This window comes from Myotis nattereri (genome assembly GCF_964212035.1).
Source record: "Myotis nattereri genome assembly, chromosome: 4".
NCBI classification, from domain to species: Eukaryota; Metazoa; Chordata; class Mammalia; order Chiroptera; family Vespertilionidae; genus Myotis; species Myotis nattereri.
Window position 1 is genome coordinate 98,038,657 of NC_138079.1, and position 26,163 is coordinate 98,064,819.

The following is a 26,163-nucleotide window of genomic DNA, read 5'->3' on the forward strand; positions in this document are numbered from 1 at the left end:
CGAGCTTCCTGGCAGGCTTTGTGAAAAGGGACTGTGATCAGTTGTTCCACTTACACTGTCTGGTATATAAATACCAACAAATACATCAGGAAAGGAAGGACTTTTTCTGATCCTAGAAGCAGAGATAACACAGTGATAGCCAACAGAGCCCTCGGAACTATCCTCACAGCCAGCACCAGCAGGAAGCGTGGATTCTTCACAGTTTGCTATCTTTCTTGGTTCCCCTCATTTGCTTTCAACAACTTTATGGTTCCTTTTCACAAGTGTTGGACTTCGCTGTAACCACCCAAACTTTAGTACAAAGGGTTATTCTTTTCCTGTGTGTATATGTAATATCTAGTTTTTAAAATATGGGATCATATGGCTTTGTTAAAATACCTCTCGTTATAAGCTGACAATAGCAAAGCATAATTCAGTAGATCTGAGTTTATGGAGTGGAGGTGAATGATTACTTGACCTTATTATGAACTTTCAAAGGCTAGGGGAAATTCACACAGACTAAAGCTATGCAAGCCTCCTGCACACAACAAATAAAATTCACTAGAAAACAAAGTATCTTCTCAAGCACCACGGGTATGTTAATAACTAAGCTTGTTAACTAAAGAACAAAGAGGGTAGGAATGAGTGCCAGAAGGTAAATAAATGGGCAAGCAGTGACCTCTCTCAGCAGCCCATGTGACATCTGCTTCCCTTACCTCACTCTGCAGCATCAGTCCTTGGTCAGAGAGGCAGAATCCCTGCCTTTTAATAGATAGGGAAATGGAGGCTCAGAGAGGTACAGCCACTTGTCCAAGGTCACACAGCTAGACAGTGACAGAATCTGGAATTCAAGGTTAGACAGGTCTGGCTCCAAAGCCTGTGTCCTCTCACACCTCTGCTCTCAGGGAGTTTTGAGCTCAAAGTTCCCGTGACTCAAAAAAAAAAACCCACCCATTACCTTGGGTCAAGGTGCCACCATCTCCTTATTTAGCCAGCATCCCACCTGCTGTAATTCACAATGACCTAACTCCCCTAATCAAAAATGAGAAATTCACCCACAGAGAGCCTCATGTGCCTAAAGAGAGATCAATTATTGTCTTCATCCACCCCAGGGGAAACTCCTGAAATTCCCCAACCTGTGCAAACAAGAACTATTGTCCTTTCCTTTGGGAGTTTCTCCATCATTTATCAGCCTTTGCCATCGGCGGCCGCCTGAGCTGGACTCACCTTTCCCAGGCTGCGGAAGGAAGAGATGCGTTCTCCACGGGCCGCCTCCCTTCAGAAAGACCCAGGAAGGTGCGCCTCACTCCCAGGGCATCCCTGAGGGACTCAATGGGGACACAAGCAACAACGCCAGCACCAATTCTGAGGGCTGGTCCCAGGGGGAACAGACACACTAGTCCCACTGGGATCCGGCCGGGGCTGCTGCTGCTGAATCAGCCTCTGGACTCCCTGCTCTGTCACTTTTCATAACGAGTCTAATAAATTAGTGTTTCTCTCTGCCAATCAATCAGAGCCGCGCATATGGCCACTGTCAGCAGTCCTCTGCAGGCACAGCTCCATGGAGAGACGTGGGTCTGGCAACTCCCTCCACTCCACATTTGCAGCTATTATGGGTTCTTCCTCCTTCACTCTCAATTCATCATCTTGGTTACAGTCAAGAGGAAAACGTAGGAATCACAGTTTGGGGCCTATTTGCTAACTAGAGAAACTGAAATTCTAGGCAGCAATAATAATGTTATTATTATTGTTGTTGTTATTAAATGATAACAGTGTCATTATTATCATAGCAAGCCCTACTACTGAAAAAACTATGTGCTAAAATAATTTACAAGGCTGATTAGTCACCAAACTGCCCCTGCAATGTAAGAATAATTATTTCCATTTATAGGGGAAGAATGGGGCTCAGAGAAGATAAGGCCAAAGGCCTGGGGCTAGAATGTGATGAAGCTGGGATTGGAAGCCAGACAGTCTATCTCTGAAATCTTAACCATGGCCCTGCATTGCCTCCCACCACCTGAGAGTCTTTAATGGCTCCTCTGTGACTCCCCTCAACACTCAACATGCACCTTCAGTACAGAGTAGATCTGAAAGCAACTGCTTCAATGTACAACCCAGTCTTTGGGTTTCAGTCCCCTTGTCTGTGAAATGGGGATAAAATATAAGGCTCTGTAATAAAGTATTAATGAAGCAAGGTGTGCAAGGTATTCTTCCCTTAGCCCAGCAAATAGGAGCTCTTAGGGAACTGATGATGAAACAAAGACAATTTCAAAAACCTAAGTCCGTATCCTTGTCTCTGACTCTAATCAAAAATTCAAGGAAGAGACATCTTGAGAAAAGACAAGTCCTGGCAATGAACAGGTGATTGCACAAATTGATCTATTATGCTGCCAAAGCTCTAATTTTGTCCTCGAAAAAATGAAAAGGGAGCTGATTCAGACGACGATGCTTCGATGGAGAGGCAGTGGTTTGCCAACTGCACTCTGAGTGATCATCAGAGCAGCACAAACCCTGAGTGTATGATGCCCAAGGATGCCCACAGCCCGACAGTGGCCCGTGACTCAGAGCAAGAGCCTGCAGACACGGGTCAGGGGCTCGGAAGAGAAAACGGCAAAACGAGAGTCAGATTGCACCACTGCAGTACAGGCCACTCTTATGCAATAAAGAAATGTGTGGCATTAGAAACAGGTGCCCTCTTTCTTTTCGTGCCTCTGATAGACTCACTGCACCATTGAGCAACTCAAGCTAAGCAGCAAGCCCCCCTAACCACTGCGCACCACAGCCTCCTCCCTCCGGAGCACCACAAAGGCAGAAGAGGCAGTGTATGTAGTGATTCATATCACGGCTACCACTACCGACTCAGACCGTCCAAGTCCTGGGCGTGCCACTCACCTGCTGTCCTGAGACAAATTGCCTAAGCCGCCTACACCTAGCTATCTGCCTGCACAGTGGGATATGAAACGAATTCACCTCTTAGTGTGCTAGAAGGATCAAATGGAATAATCCATTATTTCCACGTCAAGTGTTGACTCTGTGCCAACCACTGCGCTACATGCCAGGGACACAGTGATTCAAAACCAGGTGTGTCCACGGCCCACTGAGTTTACCATCCAGGGAGCAGGGGAAAGAATAAGACACAGGCTCTCATGTAAATACAAAGCTGCCCCGAGGGTAGCTGTAAGGAAGGAAAATCCACACAGGGAAAGAGGGAGGGTTTCTCCGGAAAAAAGGACCGGTTGAGTTGTAAGTTGAAGGATGAGTAGGAGGAGAAGGAAGTGAACTGTGGAGGGGAGGATGATCGCTTGTCAAGAAAACACGGCTGCTACACAGGAATGATGCAGGTAGAGCGCTTAGCACAGCTTGCCTTGAGTAGGAAGTGTTCAAAACATACAAACTTATTATTGTTACCACAGCATATCTAACAGGCAACCACAGGATTCCAGGGTTGTGGATAAAGAGACAGGTGCAGGGGATCAAACCTGGGAAGAAAGTTGAACTCTCCACATGTCCAAACCCTCCATGTTCCATGCACCAGGAGAGCCTCCCAAGACAGGTGGTGTCAGGTGCACTCAGCGCACAAAACAACTCATCTCTTCCTGCCAATATCCACCATCACACCTACCAACAGGAGGAACACGTGGCCACACTCTGGAAGGGAACCTACTGGCCTGGCGGTGGCCAGAGTGGCTCAGTTGGTTGAGCATGATCCCAGGCACCAAAAGGTCACCTGTTGGATTCCCGTTCAGGGCACATGCCCAGGTTGTGGGTTCAGTCCAGAGTTCGGTGCCTGGTTTGGGAACATACGGGAGGCAACTGATCACTCACTGTTTTCTCTCACATCGATGTTTCTCTCTTTCTCCCACTCCCTTCTTCTCTCTCTAAAAAAATAAATGAAAACATATTTTTTAAAAAATATGAAAGGGAACCTACTGGAATAGGATCAATAAAGAGGATCTGTAGTAAGCAATGGTAAACCAATGGAGACATGTCAGTCAAACCATAGGAAAGAGAGTGGGGGTGGGGGGTAGGGTGGGGAGGGAGGCAGGAGTGTTGATTCTTTGAAGGGACCCTTAGGAAAAAGAACCGCTAATAGGACATTGTATGCTGATGCAGACTCAATGTCCCACCCACACACAGCAGAGTATTACTGAGAAACTTGAGGTTCTTCTTCCCTAGAAACTAATCTCTCTCCTTGAATGAAAGATTTTGTTTTAAGTCCCCAAAGGAGGTGGGGAAACAAGGTTTAATTTCTTAGGTGTTAAAGGGCTTACCCATTGAGAGGCCAGGAAGTCCGAGGACCAAATTTGGTTACAGAGATGAATCAGAACTTTAAGACAAAAGCTGGCTGGCCTGGAAGGCATGCTTGTTTATTGACTCTTCTCAAAAACATCAGTGTTTTCCACAATGTCTAAGCCGAAAACAGATCAAGGTAATTCTCTGCATTAATCCTTCCAATAGATTCCCACTGAAATAATATCCAGACTCCTCACCAGGCCTCAAAAGGCCAATATGAGCCAACTTCCTCTACGAGTGTTATCATTGTTACAGCCTTAGGGCCTTTGCACTTGCTGTTTCTGCTCTCTGAAACTCTCTTTAACCACCTCAGAATGGAAGGTACATTGGCTACAGGGTTGTTTGTTTGTAATATAACTCTATTTCAGGTGTTTGAACAGGACTTGACACATAATAGATGCTCCATAGATACAACATGAATGTCTAGCTTGAAACATATCAGCTACTTCTTTTCACTCAGATCTCAGCTCAAATCTCTCCTCCTTGGAAAGTCCTGCCAAGTCGCTATAAAATTATCACATAATTTTTGTAACCCTTGTCATTATCCTTATAAAAATATGTTTCTATCCCTTGCTTATTGTCTGGCTTCCCCCATGACAATAGAAGCTCCAAGATGGCAATGTTCTCATCAGCCTTGTTCCCCGAGCAGAACTCTGACCTGTGGTGGGTTCTGGATAAACATTTATTGCATTAGCCACTCCTTCCCCCAAGACAAACACTCCCATCTGTAGTAGTCACCCATGTTTCTTGGGTAGTAAGCAATGACAAACCAATGGTGACCACAGTGCTCAGAGCAACTGCAGTACAAAGCGTGACGATGCTTGTCTCTCCCTATACGAACCCCAGACCCTACAACCGAGTCCAACCATGTTCTCTGCTGAAGTCATCTGAAGGTGCCGGGTGTCCCTCATGCTGAAGTTCATTCACTGATTAATTCTTTAATCAAAGTTTTAATATTTACACTCATGCCTTGAGATATATATGAAATAAGGGAGGGAGGCATTAAGCAGAGCCTCACAGCTTCTTTAAGAACATCGGAATGGCAAGAAATATTCAAAGTGATGAAAAGCAAGGACCTATAACCAAGATTACTCTATCCTGCAAAGCTATCATTTAGAATCGAGGGACATAAAAAGAGCTTCCCAGATAAGAAAAAGTTAAAGGAGTTCATCACCACCAAACCAATATTATATGAAATGTTAAAGGTCTTCTTTAAGATAGAAAATATAAACAATAAAATGGCAATAAATACATATCTATCAACAATTGCATCTACAAACAAAATAAACAAGTAGAACAGAAACAGACTCAGATACAGAAAACTTTTTCTTGGTTGCCAGATGGGAGGGGTGTTGAGAGGATGGGTGCAAAAGGTGAAGGGATTAAGAAGTACAAACTGGTTGTTACAGAATACTCATGGGGATGTAATGGAGAGACTAGGGCAGTGGTTAGCAAACTGTGGCTTGCGAGCCACATGTGGCTCTTTGGCCACTTGAGTGTGGCTCTTTCACAAAATACCGACTTCTGCGCATGGGCCACGAAGTTTCAATTGCACTGTATGTGTGCGCCCGTATGTGGTATTTTGTGGAAGAGCCACACTCAAGGGACTAAAGAGCCGCATGTGGCTCACAAGCTGCAGTTTGCCGACCACAGGCCTAGGGAATACAGTCAATAATATTCTAATAACGATGCGTGGTGTTGGATGGGTGCAAGATTTATTGGGGTGATCACTTATTAAGTTATGTGAAACGAATATAATGATGTATGTCAACTGTAATTGAAAATAAAAATGATTTTTAGAACACATGAAAATATATTTTTTAAAATCATCTCCAAGTTTGAAGACTTAGGCACAACAAAATTTTGTTTCGGGAAATATGGGTGATGTGAATGGGATAAATTACCAGATAGTTTTTGAAACGTCAACCAATATGAAATTGTGGCGCAGGCTTACTGCCTAGCTCCATCCTGGGAGGCCAAGGTGGGACTAGCTGGGCTGTGTCCTTCAGAGTAAGTGCACTTTGGGTTCCAATAAGTCTCCATTCATGATGCTGGGAATCCCTGAGTCCCCAGGGTCTTTTCCATGTCAGATCCGATTTCCCTGTTAGAATGTGTTCATGACTCCGCACATCAGCTTAAAGCATGCAGATAAAATGGTCTAATTCTTGGAAAGGTGAAATATCAGACATATTTATGCAGGGCAGACTCAGTTTTCTAGATTAAAAAGAAAGTTATCTAAAAGAAATTCTATAAAATTGAAGGATTTGGTATGGTTTGAACTGAAAAGACTAGACTTGGTTTTAAAAAAAAAAAACAAGTCATCAGAGACGTGAGGATGTCTAAAAGGCCTGTGCTCAGACCTGAGAGGAGCAGGTAAAAAAATAGCATCAATTATCATGAAGAGAAAATAGGGCAGAGCGGGTCAATTCCAGGAGGAGAGATCATCTCAGACCCGCACGTTGGCTGGTTTCTGAGTGGAAGACTCTGGGGCCACGGGGTGACGGTAAAGATAGTGTGTTCGGCGGAAAGTAACATTTACTAAGATGATACTTTCATCCCAGGAGGCCGAGGAGCAGCTGGCCTTCCAAGTGGTTAGGAGAAAGGCACACTTGTATAAACTCAGTATCAGTGTATTCCTGCTTGTTGAGATGGTGTCAAATGCCACCAATCTACATCCCAACCAGGGGGCGGCAAGTTGCTGATCCCTCTTAGAACTTGTGGAGAGTGGAGGAGGAGAGGTCAGACCAGCTTTCTCTCCGAGACTGGGGGTTCTCTGAGCATTCTCCCTTTGAGGATTAGCCTCCCTTTTTTGTTTCCATTTCATCCTTGTTAAAAAGCAAGTGTGTGTGTGTGTGTGTGTGTGTGTGTGTGTGAAACTGCTTGCTTTTTCTATCCCACCAGGTGTCATAAGACGCAAAAATATAATCTATTTGATTTTTTTTAAATAAAGAGAACTAACATTATGCAGGCACTTACCATGTGCCAGACCCTTTTCTAAATGTTTCCTAATTTATTTCATTCTCCCCCAAACCCTTTAGGCTCAATACTATCACTAAAACTCTCATTTGACAGGTGAACAAACGGGCACAGAGATGTTAAGTAACTTGCCCAAGATTACACAGCTAGCAGGTGGCAGAGTGAGAAGCCCTGTGCTCTTTGCCATAAAACTACTCTCTGAACCCTTAAGGGGTCCTCAAAAATAAAAATTGTACCAGATGATGCCCGTTTCTTCAGGCCCCAATTCAACCATGAGCTACTTTATGGGAAACCCAGTGGATTCCTCTGGGCCCAGTGCTTCCCAGATGAGCCCCCAAAGCAGGAAGGTTTGGAGTCAGCCCCTGTCAGGGCCACCTTTACCCTTCACAGGCCCCAGGTCCTCTGCCACTGATGAAAAAAAGACCTTGGCCAAAAATAAATCTGCCAATGGCTCCAGCCAGGCCCTCTGTGGTCACTTAAAAATTGAAAGGATCCAGGCTCTCTCATCTTTTTTTTTTTCTTTTATAACAAAAATAAATGGGAAATGGAAGGTGAATGAACTAGGACAGGGGCAGGGCGGGATCTCTAGCTGGGGTGAGTCCTAAACTTGGGCCAACAAGGCCAGGCCTCTTGGTGCATTGGACTTTTTAAAAATATAAAATAAATAATCATTATTATTGTAAAAGGAAACTCAAAGTATGGCACATCCTATTTCAGCTCAGACAAAGCTATTTCCAGACACCTCCCCCAATTTTTTCTAAGTTCAACTGAGAAGAGCCGCTGTTGGGTGCCAATTCCCTGAACCACCCTGCAATTTCCAAGCACATGAACAGCGCCACCCCAGATGCTCCTTGGCAGGCAAGCAGGTGCACCCCAGGCTTTGCCTGAGCAGGAGCAAGGAAACCCCCATGCCCAGGCCACAGGGGCTGGAGTTGGTGACCACTGGTCCCCACCAGTCTGGGTCTTTCCCTCTGCTTCTGCAGGCAGCTTCTGATCCCTGAAGTTGGTGCCTCAGTGATACCAGAAGCATCAAGCCAGGTGCCTGCCCCCACCCCCACCCCCACCCCCACCCCCACCCCCACCCCCACCCCGAGGCACGGGGATGTGGGAGCAGTGCGGGCTAACCCTGCCCTTGCCTCCATTCTTGGACAGGGGGAATTGGGGCGGACAAGGGTTGACCCCTGGTCTTCTCCCAGGACTCCTCTCCTCCCTGCATGGAGGCCTGCTGCCTCCGGGGTCCCCTCCCCATGGACCTGTTCTAAAGCATGGAAGGAACCCAGGGCTCAAGCCGGAGTTTCCAGGTCCTGAGTTCCCAATCTGAGTCCCTCTCCTGGGGTCTAAAGTGACATCTCAGGGCACCGGTGCCAACACGGATGCGGATGCTCTCCCTCCAGCTCAGCGACCCTCCTCCCCCTTTCCCCGCCTCCCACCAGGGGTTCCCCATGCCCGGCCACCCAAGTGCCCCCTCCCTCCGTCCTCACAAAGGGCTGTTGAGAAGGCAGGGACTAGGGCGGCGCGAGGATTGCCCGCTTCCAACAGGCCAGGGAGAGGAACCAAAGTGCGCAGGCAGCTTCCAACCGCTCCAGGCACCTGGGACTCGCTCCCTGGGGGATGGACGAGGCAGCCTGCGTGTTCCTGGGGTGCTCTGAGGCTCCGGAGGAAGGGCGTGCTTCTGGGAGCGACGCGGGGTGGGGGACCCAGGGGGCTAAGGATCTCAGGACCCCCGGAGCACATGCAGGGAGACCGCTCCACCATGCTGAAAAAGTTCCCAGTCCAGCGCGCCCACCTCCAGCAAGCACCCAGCCCTGCCCTTTGTGGGGACCCTCTCGTTAAGGTCAGGGGGACGCAGGGGGTAACTCCTCTTGGACTTACCTAGAACTCCAGGCCCGCCGAGCTCAGGTCGTCTTGCGCTGGACCCCAGCCCCGCGAATTCCCGGCGCTTTCTGCACCCCCAGCCACTCTCACCGCGAGCTGGAGGCAGCGAAAGGGGGGTGCTGGCTTCTCCCACGCTGTCCGCAACTTCGCTGGCAGGTCAGCCCCGCCCTGGCGCCCCTGCCTGGGCGGCAGACTGGGCGCAGCTGGGCGCGGCGCGGAGCCGGACAGCCCGGGCCCTGGCGGCGGCCACGGGTCAGGAGCGCCGGGGGTCACAGCCCTGGGCGCGCCGTCCGCCTTCCGCCGCTCCGCGCTCTGCCTGGGTCGGAGGCTCGCGGTCCTCCCGCTCGGGATGCAGAGGCGGGGCGCACGGCTTTCCCCTCCAGATGCCGGTGTCCTCTTCACACTTTCCTCCCCCTGCCCTGAGGCGGAGGCACTCGCGTGGGTCCGCTACTGCTGCCTCTGCCGTTCCGGGGCTGGCAGGGGGCCCCCGCCTCACCGAGGGTGCAGCGGGCGAAGCAGGAGGGATTCCCTTCTTGAGTTGGGGTTCCCCACCCTTCGCGGCCCCTGGGCTGGGTCCGCTGCCGCTGCCGCTGTGAGAACCACTTCAGGGCAGCGCAGCCTGTGCCACGGGCTCCAGCGGAGGAGGCGGCGGTGGCGCGGCTCGCACGGGGACAGGAAAGGAGGTGACCTTCAAACCCCGAGCTCGGGGAGACCGGGAGGAGGGCTGGGGTGATGGAGGGGAGCGGTGTGCGCCCGGCAGGCCCAGGAGAGCACTGGCGGGCGGGCGGGAAAGAGTGAGGAGAAGATCTTCAAACAAAAATATAGATTAGAAAATAAACAAAGGAGAGCGCAAGAGAGCGAGCGCAAAAATGTGTGCATGCGAGTGCGCGTGTGCGCGCGCGTGTGAGTGTGTGCGTGTGTGTGTGTGTGAATGTGTGTGCGCGAATGTGTGTGCGCGCACGACAGGCGGCGAGCAGCCCAGGCTGCGGAGCCAAAAATAATCCGGTTCGCGAGGGACACCCCCTCCCCCTTTGCATCGCGGGCGCTGCCTCCGCCACCATCACGCTTGCAGTCCCGCTTCCAGCGGGGCGGCAGCTGGTGCGACTCAGAGCTCCTGCTTCTGGCCTAACGGGTGAAGGGGGAAAAGTTGGCAGTGGGGTCAGTGAGCCCAGGCCCTTTCCCTCCTGAAGACCTTGTCTCCCAAAGTGGGCAGGCCATTGAGCATGAGTGCCCCACTCTATTCCCACCCTTCACCACCCCACCACCCTCAGAGAGCAGGCAAATACCTGGGAGAGATGGTGAGTTAGTAAGCGGAGGCAGTTTTTGGCCCATACTACTCTTGGTCTAAGGAAGTTTTCTGGTGAATCTGTAAATCTGGAGCAATATCCAAGATGCAAAAAGTTATCCAGACCCAATGCAATGCAGGGAAAGAATGCCTACAGGCCTGGGCCTCCCTGCCCTGGCATCTTACTGGCCACCAAATCTGCATACATGGTGCAGACTCTAGAAGGTTCTGGAACAGTGGTTCCCAACATGGGGCACATGCCCCTCAGGGGGTGGGGGGCAATTTGATTTTAAGGGGGGCAATTCCAGAATGAGTCATTAACAGTGAATGTTTTAGTATTTCTTATTGTTCTAGGGGCCTTATATATAGTATGTAAAATATATTGTGACATATTTATGCATTTCAGTTCTCCATTATATGTTTTGAAACTTTATTTGCTATTTTTATATCACTTCATATTATTATTATTATTATTATTATTATTATTATTTTAACAATTTCTTAGGGATTTCTTCCTCAGTACTTCAACTGTCCTTTTGTTCTTTCATTTTTCTCTTTCATGGATGCCATGTTCTTTGGAAGCTTGTTTAAACCAAGTTAATGGCCTTTTAGGCTTCCTCCACGTGAATAGGAGTGTGGGGCGGGGCTACAGTGTTTGGACAGGTTCAAGCCTTGGACTAATGAGAGGGCACAGTCCTCTCATGACCATGTGCAAGTCCCAGCTTAGAGGGCAGAGCCCTCCCAGCACAATTATAGCCAACAGCCATAGTTGTCAGCTTGAACCTGTGGTCTGAACACGTGGCCCCACGTGCCCGAGTGATGTAGTTCAGGTGCATGTAGTTGAGTAGGATTTAAACCCACGAGAATGTTGTAAACATCTTGATTACACCCTTACTTTGCCTCGTGGCATCTGCTATGAAATAAAGACACGGCTTGTGGGCGCTCTCGCTGTCGCTAGGTCTCCATCAGAGAGGACAGCGTCCCACCGAGACCCAGCTTTCATTCTCTTGTCTGTCTTTTCTAAGTCTTTCACCACCCCCACTCAGGGTCACTGAACCAGGCTGAGCTGGCATGGCACGTAAGGCGCCCTGGGGCTAAGTATGCCATGGCCATGCCCGCTCGCCACATAGGAGTTCACTTTTTAAATAATAAGAATTATATGTCACAGGGGGGCATCAGGATTTTAGAGAAGCTTAGGGGGGGATTGGCCAAGAAATGGTTGGGAGCCACTGGTCTAGAGGTTGACCTCTTAGCAGTTGCCGTAGAGCCTGAAGGCCCGTGACTCCTTAACAAGTGCTGACCACTTGGTAAGCATTTACTTTTCACCAGATGCTATTTTAAGCATTTACATTCAACTTTCCCAACGACTAGTTGAAGTAGGTACTGTGGGTGTATTCATTTCACAAGTCACAAAATGAATGCTTAGAGAGGTTCAAGGGATGTTTCTTCTTCCCTGAACTCCGCCCTGGACTCACTTCCCTAGGCCAGAAACTCTGTGTTTTTTTTTAAAAAAGAAGTGAACATTCTAGGTGATTTTGTTGCACAGGAAAGTTTAAGGTCCTGGGAGTTAAAGTTTGCTCAAGGGCACACAACTGCAAGGAACCAGGATTCCTGGGCAGGTCTTCCATATTTGATGTGATATCCTAATACCCATGCTGCCTTGTGTGTGCCATTGGACAAGGCCAGATCAGACTGAGCATTGGGTCTGAGGCTGATGTTCATTTTCCTATTCTATCCTTTTCTTGTGTATGTTTGTATGTTTTTTCTTTCCAGCATGGCCCCTCTTCCAAGTAGGACCGCAGATTTCCAAAAGTAGGGGATATGTTACATGTATTGCTTTGTATCATATGTATTGCCTTGTGCCTAACAAATAATAGTATCAGAGGAGTTCCTCTACAGTCCTGTCAGGCTACATATCTTACAACATTAGAGTAAAACAAAGAAAGGGAACTTCTATCAACAACTAGAAATTAAAATATATGTATGATTTTTTTTATTGATTTCACAGAAGAAAGGAGAGGGAAAGGGAGAGATAGAAATATCAATGATGAGAGAGAATAACTGATCAACTGCCTCCTGCATGCCCCACATTGGGAATCACGCCTGAAACCTGGGCATGTGCCCTGACCCGGAATTGAACCGTGACCTCCTGGTTCATAGGTCCATGCTCAACACTACTGAGTTACGCCGGCTGGGCTGGAATTTTTTTTAATGTGCCATTTTATCATCATTTGAGAAAATAAATTTGAAAAACCCAGAAAGACATCTTTTATCATTTGGCCCCAGTAGGTAATTTTGCAATTAGGGTTGGTTTTACCATATGCTTTCTTAGGACTCTCTTTGGTAATAATATATTTGTATGTAAACAACTTTTTTCCCTTTCTACTGGTCTCTTATCCTTCAGTGATAGCACAATGAAGCCATAAATCTGGGTTACTAACATCATAATCATTTCCCCTAGAAATTGTTCACAATGGGAAAAACCACGGAATTTAAATGTAATTGTCTAGCCGCGCAGGGAGATGAGATGGGTTGTAAAAGAGGTATTCTCAATTTAAAAGCAAATTATCAATAATGAGAGAAGAAATAAATGGCAGTTAATGGGAAGTTCTGTTGAAATATAATGTTTTGTGCAAATTCACCAACAGGAATTGTTTCTCTCTGCTCCTTTTTTATTCCTGAAGGGGAAAAATGCAATCATTCAAGGCAGAAACACTGGCTGTTGTTTCATTAAAATGGGTAATCTCTGGGTGCTTTTATTATTTTTTAATATATATTTTCCATTGGAAATGAAATAAAACATATTCAACTATCTCAAAATCAAGTAGACTCTGACTTATTTATTTTGGAGTAGAAATAAGCTTAGTTACATTAGCAATGAGTGTCAGGCATGACTCACTAATACCTGTGTTGCTACGTGGCTTAAGAACACTTACCATGAGTGAGGGAGACATCCATTACAATTTAAAACAGAATTAGAGTAAAGATCAATATAGCATGCTATCATGCTATTCATTTGGAAAGTATTAGTTTCTTTTCACAAGAACCTTTCCCATTCTAGGCAGTTTTTCTCTTTCCTCTATGTTGAGCCACTGGTCGGTAAGGAGAGGTGCTGAAATAAATAACTAGGACAACCTAGGGCCCAGAAGCTCCCAGCTCTAACTGTAAAGAACATGGAGACTTTGGCTCCTCCTACTGGACATGAAAAATACTTTACAATTTGAGACTTAAGCAGATGTCAAAATGGTGTCTTCCATAAAACCGTTAGGAAAGAATGACTTTGTAGTCTCATGGATGGCCAAGAGTGCACGAACCCTGCTCAAAGCGCTCAAGATCTATAGCGAGTGTAAATTGCATCATCTCACTTTCAAACTTAGGGTCATTCTATGGCTCCTCATTGCCCCCCAAGGTGAAGTCTAAAGTCTTCCACGTGGGTTAAAACCTCCTGGGTTAACTGGTTCTCATTTTGCACTGACCCTATGCTCCAGTGGTAATCAGCTCTTGCTTGTCTCCAACCCTTTGCACATGTTGTCCCTCCAATCTAGAATTATTCTACAGACCCTCTTTGCCTGTATAGCTCCTGTTTATATTTTAGATCTCCATGTGGATCTCACTTTCTCCCTGACAACCCCACCCTCACACAGAGATAAGGCCAGTGTCCCTGTTTTGAACTCCCTGAGCACCTCAACTTAACTTTATCGTATCATTTGTCTCCACCTATAGTAAACGCTGTTCTCCTCCATTAGACTGAAATGTCCTCGATGCCAAGGACTTTTCATTAGTGCATGGTACCTAGCACATCATAAGCTTAATAGCTGTTTGGTGAACCATCCTTCTTCCCTACGGTGATTGCTACCTCAGTGAGCTGACCTCTTTGAGATGGATTGAGTGCTCAACCTGCTCACCTGTATTCATTTACTCTTTAATTTTTTCAGCCATCAAACATGTATCTTACAGGAGGCTAGTCTCTCATGGAAATCATTTATTATATAAACTAGACACAGTCTCTGCACTCAAGAAGCATATAGTCTAATATGATAGGTAGGCACATAAATAAACATCCAAATAGTTTTGAAAGAATGAAACATGTAAACAAACAAGGGCCAAAGAAAGGAAGTCAGGCAAAGCTTTCTAGAGGAGATCACCTCTAAGCAGAGAAGTAGGAATTACCCAAAGAGTTGTGTGAAGGACATTCCTGAAAAAGAACACAGCCTATGAGACTGAAGCAAAACAGAGTACAGGGAACAGCAAATCTGTTCAGCAGAGTCATGCTGAATTCAAAGGGCTGAAAGGTGGTGGGGGAGGCAAGACAATGAACACCTAAGCCGTAGGCTGGGGAAAGGGCCCTGAATTGAAATGAAAGGCATGTTTGCCTCACCAGGCAGTTTTTGGTAGAAAACTCAATCCTGCCAAGACCCACCATCCATAACTCCAGTGCCCATGGCCTGGACATGGCTCTGTCTTTACTGATGTTTCAATGATCATTTTACTAATTACTATTTTACATTTTTAAAGAACTTTTCAGTGTAAATGTCTAGTGAATTCTAGGGCTTATTTGGTTACTCCACAGTATTCCAAGAGTTTTAGGGATGACGGGTGGTATATTAGACAGACTAGAACAGTGGTCGGCAAACTGTGGCTCGCGAGCCACATGCGGCTCTTTGGCCCCTTGAGTGTGACCACGAAGTTTCAATCGCACTGTACGTGCGTGCCTGCATGTGGTATTTTGTGGAAGAGCCACACTCAAGGGGCCACAGTTTGCCAAACACTGGACTAGGAGAAGGAAGGAAAAAGCAAATTAAAAGAACTTGAAGTAGTCAAGCATCCAGTTTCTCTTCCCAAAGGATACTTTTCAATAGCAGTCACTGAAGAGAGGATGCAGTTCTCATATCCTATCTAATAAAAGAGAAACATGGTAGTTAGCCATGCCTCTGCTACCCTTCCCATTAGCTAATCAGGGCGATATGCAAATTAACTGCCAGCGAAGATGGTGGCCGACAGCCAGGCTGCTTGAAGCGAACATGAGGCTTGCTTGCTTCAGTGACAGAGGACTCGAACGTTCCCCGCCTGCCACTGCCGGCCTCTGAGCTTGCAGTTTGAAACATTGTTACAAATATAGAAGCTAAACAAAACCCCAGAAACCTGCTTTCGGCCAGCCAGGATCTCAGAGCTGGAGTTGAAAGAGTGTTTTGATTATAGAACCCAAACAAACCAGATACCTGCTTTCAGCAGCCGAGGCCTAAGAGCTGGAGCCAAGCCTCAGAGCTAAAGCTGGCCCAGAATTAAAAAAAAAGAAAAAAAGAAAAAAAGGAGCGGTTGGGAGCTTCAGTCACCCACCAGCCTGAAAACAGCCCTCAGCCCCTCACCCAGACTGGCCAGGCACCCCAGTGGGGACCCCCACCCTGAAAGGGGCGTGACCAGCTGCAAGCAGCCATTAGCCCCTCACCCAGGCTGGCCAGGCACCCCAGTGGGGACCCCCACCCTGATCCAGGACACCCTTCAGGGCAAACCAGCCGGCCCCCACCCGTGCACCAGGCCTCTATCCTATATAGTAAAAGGGTAATATGCCTCCCAGCACTGGGATCAGAGGAGACGCGAGGCCTCCCAGCACCGGGATCAGCGAGACAGGGGGCAGTGCCCAAACCCCCTGATCGCCCTGCGGCTCTGTGTGTGACGAGGCGGGGCCACAACCTCCCTATCCACCCTGCTCTGTTCATGACAGGGGAAGGTGCCCCAACCCCCTGATCAGCCATGCTCTGTGCCTGATAGGGGGGAGCTCCCCAACCCCCTGATCACCCTGCGGCTCTGTGTGTGTGACAGGGTGCGGTGCCCCAACCCCCTGATCGGCCCTGCTCTGTGTGTGACAGGGTGCGGTGCCCCAACCCCCTGATCGGCCCTGCTCTGTGTGTGACAGGGTGCGGCGCCCCAATCCCCCCCGCCCCCCACGGGCCCTGCTCTGTGTATGACGGGGTAGAGCCATAACCTCCCCATCGGCCCTGCCCTGAGTGTGACAGTGGCGGTGCCCCAACCACCTGATCAGCCCTACTCTGTGAGTGACAGGGGGGAGCTCCTCAACCCCCTGATTGGCCCTGCTCTGTGCATGACAGGGGGAGCTCCCCAACACCCTGATGGGCCCTGCTCTGTGCGTGACAGGGGGGAGCTCCTCAACACCCTGATGGGCCTGCTCTGTGCATGACAGGGGGGAGCTCCCCAACCCCCTAATCGGCCCTGCTCTGTGGGTGACAGGGAATGGAGCCCCAACCCCCCTGATGGGCCCTGCTCTGTGCGTGACAGGGGGCAGCGCCCCAACCCCCTGATTGGCCCTGCTCTATGCATGACAGGGGGTGGCGCCGCAACCTCCCTATTGACCCTGCCTTGAGTGTGACAGGGGGCGGCGCCCCAACCCTCCAATTGGCCCTACCCTGAACGTGACTTGGGGTGGCATCGCAACCTCCTGATCTGCCCTGCTCTGTGCATGACAGGGGGCGGTGCCCCAACTCCCCAATCGGCCCTGCTCTGAGCCCAACCAGGGGCTGCACCTAGGGATTGGGCCTGCCCTCTGCCACCCAGGAGTGGGTCTAAGCCAGTAGGTCATTATCTCCCAAGGGGTCCCAGGCTGCGAGTGGGCACAGGCCGGCTGAGGGACCCCCTCTCTCCCCCAAGTGCACAAATTTTTGTTTTTTATAAATGACTCTGATTTAATAAGATTCTTCCCACAATCCCAGTATTATGGAAGACCTGCCTTGCCCTCGAGTTCTCAGGCTTCAGACTTACCTCAAAGCTTTATCACACTCCGGGTCAACTAATACCTAATTAAAACAGTGTGAGGACCACATGGGAATGGATTACACCCTACATTCTCCATCCCCCTCCTTAATCATTAGGCATGTGGCAGATGCTCGATATGTAATTAGTGATTGGTTCCGATAACTCACCAACTATCATGTACTGCAGTGTTTTTATATTAACCAAGGCACTTAATACTAAGAATAAGCCATCCAGTGTCCAGGAATGAGCTCCCTTTTTCTGAAAAGATTAATTTTCTTTTTAAAAAATGTCTTTGAAATACTCAACATGATGGTTTCTCCACTTCGCCTTGGGCTCATCCCTTTTCCTCTCCTGCCTTTAATCTTCCAAATACTGATGAAGATAGCAATAACATTAGCAAAAATAACATTTGGAACAATCATGATGATAAGAATAGCAGTAGCGATAACAAGCATGTGACATTTACTATATAAACGTTTCAGATGTATTATTTAATCTTCACTGCATAACTTTAAGTACTATTTTATTTCTGTTTTTAAAATGAGGGGAGCAAAGCTTAAAAGAAAGAGGAGATTCAGTGAGTTGGTCACACACACAGAGCTGGTGAAAGTTTAGGCCAGGACCCAAAACTGGTCTATTTTGTGTCAGAGCTGGGTTCATGAAGCATAAATCATGATGCATCTTGTCCTTCTGTTTACCAGGACTCATACTCCATGTAGGTAGGCTTAAGACATGTTAGTGACATATGATCATGGGTGTAGAAATTCCTAGACTATTGGTCTTGGAGTAAGAAAAACAAAGATGGAAGTTCAGTGATCTGCAGTACCAAAGGGAGCCTATTTATATAAAAAGCATTTTGGAAACAAATATTTTGAGTATGATCAGAATTAAGTGAACAATGATTCCCTACTGCTTGGCCAATGCTGAGTAGAGACTAAACTATGTCTTTGGTTTAAGGATGACCTAGTTTATATGCCATTTAGTAGTATATCTTTAAGAAATAAACCAGTCAGAGAAAGATAAATATCACATGATCTCACTCATATGATGAACAAGATTAGATACAGAGACAAATGGCGGTGTGCGTGTGGGGGGGGGGGAGGGGGCGCGGGTGGTGCGTGCATTAGCAACCAAAGGAATTGTATGCATGCATATTAGAATAACCAATGGACACAGACACAGGGGCCATGGGGGCTTGCCCTGGGTGGGAACGGCTGGGGGGAGGGGTCAAGTGGGAAAAAGGAGACATATGTAAAACTTTAGACAATTAATTAATTAACTATTAATTTAAAAAAAGAGAAATGTACTATCGCCCAACCCCATGGTCGGCAAACATGTGGCTCTTTGGCCCCTTGAGTGTGGCTCTTCCACAAAATATCACAAAATACCACTTGCAGGCACGCACGTACAGTGCAATTGAAACTTCGTGGCCCATGCGCAGAAGTCAGTATTTTGTGGAAGAGCCACATGCAAGAGGCCAAAGAGCCGCATGTGGCTCAAGAGCTGCAGTTTGTCGAGCCAGAGTTTGCCAACCACTGCACTGGTTTGGCTCAGTGGATAGAGCAATCAGCCTGCAGACTGAAGAGCCCCAGGTTCAATTCCGGTCAAGGGCACATGCCCAGGTAGGCCCAAGTTGTGTGCTCAATCCCCAGTAGGGGTTGTGCAGGAGGCAGCCAATCAATGATTCTCTCTCATCATTGATGTTTCTTTCTCTCCCCTCTTCCTTCCTCTCTGAAATCAATAAAAATATGTTTTTAAAAAAGTGTACTATCATACATCTTTTTAAAACATCTTTAAAAAATTAATAGATAGCCGAAACCGGTTTGGCTCATTGGATAGAGCGTCGGTCTGCGGACTGAAAGGTCCCAGGTTCGATTCTGGTCAAGGGCATGTACCTGGGTTGCAGGCATATCCCCAGTAGGAGATGTGCAGGAGGCAGCTGATCGATGTTTCTCTCTCATCGATGTTTCTAACTCTCTATCTCTCTCCCTTCCTCTCTGTAAAAAATCAATAAAATATATTTTTTTAAAAAATTAATAGATAACGCACTGGAGTAGCACAGTCTGTTTTCATATCAAGAATCTTGCGCTGCGCCGGCACGGCCAAGTGGGGGCGGCTGAAAGGCTTAGAAAAGACAGACAAGAGAATGAAAGCTGGGTCTCGGTGGGACTCTGCTTCTCTGAGAGACAGTGCCAACGCCCCAAGCCGTGTCTTTATTTTATGGCGGGATTCCACAAGGCAAAGTGAGGGCGTGGTCAAGATGTTTACAGCATTCTCGTGAGTTTCGATCCTACTCAATTACATGCACCTGAACTCTATCGAGCCCACATCACTCAGACACAGGGGGCCATGTGTTCAGACCATAGGTTCAAGCTTACAACTATAGCTTTTGGTTATAATTGCACTGGGAGGGCCCTGCCCTCCTAGCTGGGACTTGCACGTGGCAATGTGAGGACTGTGCCCTCTCATCAGTCCGAGGCTTGAACCTGTCCAAAACACTGTAGCTGCGCCCCACAGAATCTACCATTTAGTAGCAATGTGAGCTATGCAACATTTTTTTTTAAAATATATTTTATTGATTTTTTACAGAGAGGAAGGGAGAGAGATAGAGAGTTAGAAACATCGATGAGAGAGAAACATCGATCAGCTGCCTCCTGCACATCTCCCACTGGGGATATGCCCGAAACCCAGGTACATGCCCTTGACCGGAATCGAACCTGGGACCTTTCAGTCCGCAGGCCAACGCTCTATCCACTGAGCCAAACCGGTTTCGGCGCAACATTTTTTAAATATCACTACTCCTCCACTTCTCTGTATGTAAAATGGGGATGATGATGATGATGACATAATTAAAGTAATAATACTATTACTACAGAGGACATTACAGTTGACACCTATTCTGAGCCTGATAATTGTAGGCTCCTTGTAAATGATCAGCTCAGGAATGGTCACCAGGGAGGGCTATGCCATTGAATCCAGGAAAAGGTGGGTGATTTGCTTAAGTGAAAGCCATAGGAAAAGATGTTATTTTTGTATCCTTCCAGATATTTCCTGGTGTGGCTCTGACTTCTGGACCTGCCACCGATACCTATGAGTAGCCTGAGGATGACAGGACAGGCAAGAATAAGGAACCAGTAACATCTATGAAATTATGGAGCTGCACTATCAACCAGCATTGGAAACTACCATAGTACTGCCTTCCCTGTTCCCTGGGTTCATCCCTATCGCATAAGCTTGTTTAAGATTATAGATGGCCTAAAGCAAGGCTTCTCAGACTTGGCACTACTGATATTTTGAGCTGGGTGATCCTTTGTTGGGGGGGCAGAGGGGAATACCTATGCACGTACATGACAGCAACCTTGGCCTTTACCACACTTAATGCTAGCAGCACTCCTTGACTGCCCCCCCCACCCTCCATGGTGAGAACCAAAAATTTCTCCAGACATTTCCATATGCTCCCTGGGGGGCACAGTGACTCCAGGTGAGAGCCACTGATCTAAAGCATCCTCATCAATATGGTGCCAGTAGCAGTAGAACTAGTACTACTACTAGTAGCAATGCAGTGATAACAATTAGCATTTCTCCAGGCTTTCTGTGCACCAAGTATCATGCTCTACACCTCCACTCATATTCTCATTAGTTCTTCATCACAACCACCCCAAACCAGGATTTTTTGTTGTTGTTTGTTTGCTTTCTAACATACATTTTTTATTGATTTCAGAGAGGAAGGGGGAGGGAGAGAGATATAGAAATATCAATGATGAGAGAGAATCTCTCCACACCCCCTACCAGGGCCTCCTGACTTGCCCCTATTGGTGATCCAGTCTGCAACTCAGGCATGTGCCCTGATCAGGAATCAAACTGTGACCTCCTGGCTCATAAGTTGATGCTCCATCACTGAGCCACACCAGCCAGGCAAACTAGGTTTTATTATCACCCTCATGTGACAAATGTGGAAACTGGAGTTTAGAGAAATGAAGAAATTCGCTCACAGTCACCAAGTGTCACCAAGGGAGGAAGTAGTTGGCTTGGGATTCAAATTCCACTCAGCAATGACTCCTCTCACCCAAGGTCGTCATGAGAACTAAAAGGTGTAATCCGTGAGCATTGTGCCTGGCACACCAACTGTCCCGAGGGAGTGGAGTAAAGGGTGACTTCTACATAACGTATAGAGCAGGGTCATCTTTAAGAATCGCAAGGTGGCCTCAGCAATCCTCTGGATGGTTCCTGGAAGGTTCCCATCCAGGCCAAGACTGCCTTGAACAATAAGGAGGATGAAATCCCCTCAGTCCTGGTGACTCCCCCAAGGCAACCTGTGCAAAGCTGACCACTTGCTCCGTTTGCCCAGCTTTTAAAGCAACAGTAAGTCCTGATTCTGACTAGTCATTAGCAAAGAGGCCTTTGCCTATTTCACTCACAGCTGAATGTTGACTTGGGAGTTCGAAGCCAATTTTATTCTCCTGCTGGAGGAGGTCATGATTAGATGTCTGCTTAGGACTTGAGGAAAAATGAAAACAATGTTGAGGGCTTTCTCTGTGCCAAGCCTCAAGAGGACAGCTAACCTTAGAGAAGTCAGAAAGGCAGGTGGTATCATTATTCCCATCTCACAGATAAAGAAACCGCAGCTCAGAGGAAAAGGGCACATTTTCAAAGCTTACAACCTAACAAGCTCAAGATCTCATTTTAAAATTCTTGACAGTCTGCCTGCAGGGTGTGGTGTGCTCTGTTGCACCTCCAAAACCTCTTTAGGTTTAGCGGGTCCAAAGGACAATGAGACAAAGCATTATGTATGTATCCTAAAGTCCTGCTCAAAATACATTTTTTAAAAATTCATAAATGCTGCTTTCAATGTTTCACTAAAATCAACTGTGAAGGTTGAAAGTGAGTCTTCTCAAAAAACAACAACTTATAAGTCAATGAGGTGTAAATAGTTAATGAATTTATAAATATAAATAGTTTTGCCTTAATGTATTAACACCCCAGGGAGGAAAAAAATGTTTCATGTATTAGCAGCATAGGATATTGATAATCGATTTCTTTCAAATGCACTTACTTTATTTTAGGTCCTCATCATTTTATTACAAACGGATAAGTAAAGATATTTAAGCCATTTAGGATGAAATATGCAACCTTATGAAGAAGAATATCCATTTGCAGTGGTTACTGGTGGATTATGGATGCTCTGAGCAGTAAATTATCTGTAAATCATGGTCAAAGGATGCATTATAATGCTATCCACTTATACTGTTATTATTTCATTTTTTTCTATTTATTCCTTATATTTCTATTAAGAGGCATAAATATCTAAATTTTAAAAAAATCACCAGAAATATCTTCAAGACTATGTAGTAGCTGATATGAGGAAATATGGGTAAGTGGCTAAAATTTGGGAATATAAACGTCTAAAGGACACAGTTGGGGCACTTGGTCAAAAGTGAACTCTCTTCCATGTAGCATGTGTACAGGCCTTCTCTGCTTTTCCCTCCTCCACTGCTTTAGGCGTGGCTCCAAATGCTCTGGGACATTTGTCTAGACACTCTCTTGGGTTCCCCCAGCAGCAGAACCTGAGACAAGTATTTCAGAGCGAGTATGAACTCGGGAGGTGACCCTAGGAAACAATGGCCAGGGAGTGGGAAGTCAGCTAGGGGAGGGACAGGCGCTAACCAAAGTGTATTTCACACAAGTTAGCATGGTGGGTAACTGCGGAGTATGTCCACTAAAGAACTCCAGAAGCCAGGTTAGCACATGCCCCTAAAGCGATCCACTCAGGCCAAGGAGGACTGATTCCCATCAGTCATTGGTTAAGGGTTAGTTGTTTATGGAGGGGGTATTACTCCAAAGCCACATCCAGCCTTCCTTGGGCATGGCTAGCATGGAAGCTAGTGGTCAGAGAGGGTCCTTAGGTAATGGTGCTGACATTCAGAAGCCCAGGATGCATCAAGGGAAGGGTAAACACGTAAGGAGAGGGGTCTGGGGTGCGGGGCAGTGACAGTAGCTTTTGTTTTCTCCATGTCCCCGTGAAAAAAGGAGGGGAAATGTTGGCTTTGCAGGAGCAGTCAGCGATGTGCCCTGTAGGAATGGAAAGTCCGTGTCTCTCATCACCTATGAAGCTCCATAGACTTGTTCAAATGTCCTGTGGTTGTGAAACTGTTGTGCATGTAAAGATCGTCTCTAATGCTTCCCAAAATCCAGATCGGATCCGGGCACCACCCTAGAGATTCAGATTCAGGAAGTCTGAGATGAGACCTAGAAACCTGAATTTTCAAACCCCCCTCCTACCTCCCCCCATCCCCCGCACACACACACACACACACACACACACACACACACACACACACCATGCATTCCTATCACAGATGTTCCAAGTTCCTGGTGTGAAACAACTGTGTACTTAGTCCAACAGAAGAATGACTTGTGGGTTGAGGTGGGGAAAGGGTGGGGATTTAACAGTTTTTGTGATCTGAGGGCTTTGTACATGGTTATTTCTCTTCTCTTTGAAAACATGATTGCTTGCTGTGCTCTCAAACTCAGAGAAAGGAGATAATTGTTAGCAGAATTCTGAAGCACTGATTATGTACCAGGAATACATTATAACCTACAGGTATTTTGCAGGGGACCCATGGGACCACTCAGGAAGTGCTGTTTTGGAGTCTCTGGAGCCACAAGTAGGACTAAGGAACGGTGATGTAATGCATTACTGAGAATAAACAAATTTGGCTTCAGGAGGCTCAGCTCTTGCCCCAGGCAGGCAGCCTAGAGGCAGTCAAACCTCAAAGCTCTACCTGACTCACAGGTGTGAGGATATAGTGCAATCAGGTGAAAATGCATTGGCAGTTTTAAGTGGTAGACCAAAGAAAGTAGATCCTTATTCCTTTTATGATAGGTCATTTTAGAGAGTATGAAGTGGCAGTAATCCTCGAATTACTATTGAAGAATGTTCTGGAACCTGGCATGTGCACAATAAGTTCTTTTATTAATGACAAAGGAGGGTGGAAGTAAAGGATAAACCATATATGCCTTATGATAGCAGGTAGAATTTTCTTGCCTCCCTCTCTATTTTTAGCTTGAAAAGGATTTCGCAGATGTCAGTAACCACTAATAGACCGACAAAAGAAGAGGTAACCCACGTGTGACTATCAATGAAAAGGCCATCGGTCTATTTGATTTCTCTACCTCTTCCAGCTTTGATTCGTCTCTGAGCTCAAAAGCTCCAAGACACGCTTGCTTGCCATTATTCCGTAAGGCAATTAAGCAACTTGGCAATAAAAGCAACCACATTTTTCTGGAGTCGTTCACAGAGAATACAGAACAGAACAGCACAGGACAGATGTTGAACCAAAATGTAAGTACTTATCTGAACACACTTCTCCGTGCCAAGGCTAGATGCCCTGCCAGAGCGCTCTGCTCCCGCCTTCCCTCCCCTCCTCTGGGATCCTTCTCCACCAGTTAATCTCTCCCTCTGCTCTGTCTTCAAACTCCCCTGGCCATCAGGATAGAAACCTGCTGAGGCTCCCATACTAATCCTCCTCCTTCAGCTCCCCTTCAACATGGAGTGCACTACTCTGGGTCTCTCTCCACCACCAAGCTTTCTGAAAGCAGCAATCCAACCCCTGTTTATCTCCTCCTTTCTCCACCAACCAATGACCTACTTACCATATTCTGGTTTGTATCTTCATACTATTCCCCTGAAGCTACCTTTTCAGTTGATAACCAGCTTCCCCCACCCATGCAGGCATGGTCAGCCCTAGGTTTGGGTCGCTGTCAAGTATTTATTGAGTGTCTACTATGCATGTAAAATAAATTGGAACAAAACCCACTGTAATAGTTATCTATTGCTGCGTAACTACTTACTCCAAAATTTAGCAGTTCTAACAGCAAACATTAACTCACAGCAGCCATGAGTCAGGATGAGGCACGAGGCAGCCAGTGGGGTGCCTGTGGCTCAACATCTGAGGTGGCTGCAGTTTTATCTCCAGGCTCCACTCAGGAAGTTCACTTCCACGCTCACTCGTGTGATTGCTGGGAGGATCCAATGCCTCCCAGGTTCTTGGACTGAGTATCCCGGTTCCTCAATGACCGTTGGCTGGTGTCCACCCTCAGTTTATTGCCACATGGGCCTCTGCATTGGGCAACTTACAACATGACAGCTGGCTCCCCTCAGAGCAAAAGAGAAGCACCCCAAAGGGAAGCCATTGTTTTATTATGACCTCATATTCGGAGTGATATTTCATTATTTCTGCATATTCCACTCATTTGAGGTGAGTCAATAAGTCCAGCCCACACTTCCAGGGAAAAGGTGACACAAGAATGTGGATGCCAGGAGAGAGGGATCACTTAGGTGCCCTCTTAGGGGCTGCTTGCCAGGGCCCCAATCCCAGGAGGCTGGGTTCATTGAGCTAGAATCCTAACTAGATGGCAGAGAGATGAGAGGAAAGGGTGGGGAGAGAGAGGATGGATCGGGTTATGGAGGCAGATGGGTGTCCTGCATGCAACTCAAGATGTCTAAAAGTAAACTCTTATTTCCTCCTTCACTCCCTTAAGTTCCCTTCATTTCCACTCACTGCATTTTATCACCTATTGTCTGGGCTGGTACCAGATCCTCAGAGCTGGTTTCCTTGTGGAAAACCTTCTCTGCCTCCTCCATTCTCTATCTGTCCAAAAACAGTGTTTTAAATACTGTCCTTGTTTAGGCTTCTCTTTCCATTCTCAGTGACAGAAACTCAACTCAAACCAGTTTAAATGAGAAATGAGATTTACTGACATGGGGTAAAAATTCTACAGTAGCAGGACCCTTAGGCCTTGCTGGCGCCAAAGGCTCCCACAATGGAGATGGTTCTCTCTGAGGCTCCTGTCTCATGTTTCTGCTTTGCTCTGTCTCAGTGGCATCCTCAGCAGGCTCTTCAGTTGCTATGTCAAGATGCCCTCCATTATGTCCAGACTTGAATATAATAATCTACCAAGCTACAGGCCCCAGTAGAGAGAGCATC

General features: G+C 47.0%; 1 protein-coding gene across 13 annotated transcripts in view; it reads right to left on the bottom strand.

Annotated features, from left to right (window-relative positions):
* Positions 1-26,163, bottom strand: part of RBFOX1 (RNA binding fox-1 homolog 1) — a 2,169,222-nt gene that overhangs the window by 1,451,163 nt on the left and 691,896 nt on the right. For 7 of the 13 annotated variants that reach the window (XM_081089189.1, XM_081089167.1, XM_081089192.1 and 4 more), the window contains exon 1: positions 9,121-10,066. The exons of the other annotated variants lie outside the window; for them this stretch is intronic. The gene's annotated coding sequence lies outside the window, so the exon portion shown is untranslated. Of the gene's footprint in view, positions 1-9,120; positions 10,067-26,163 lie in introns of those variants that run through there. 13 annotated transcript variants of the gene reach the window in all.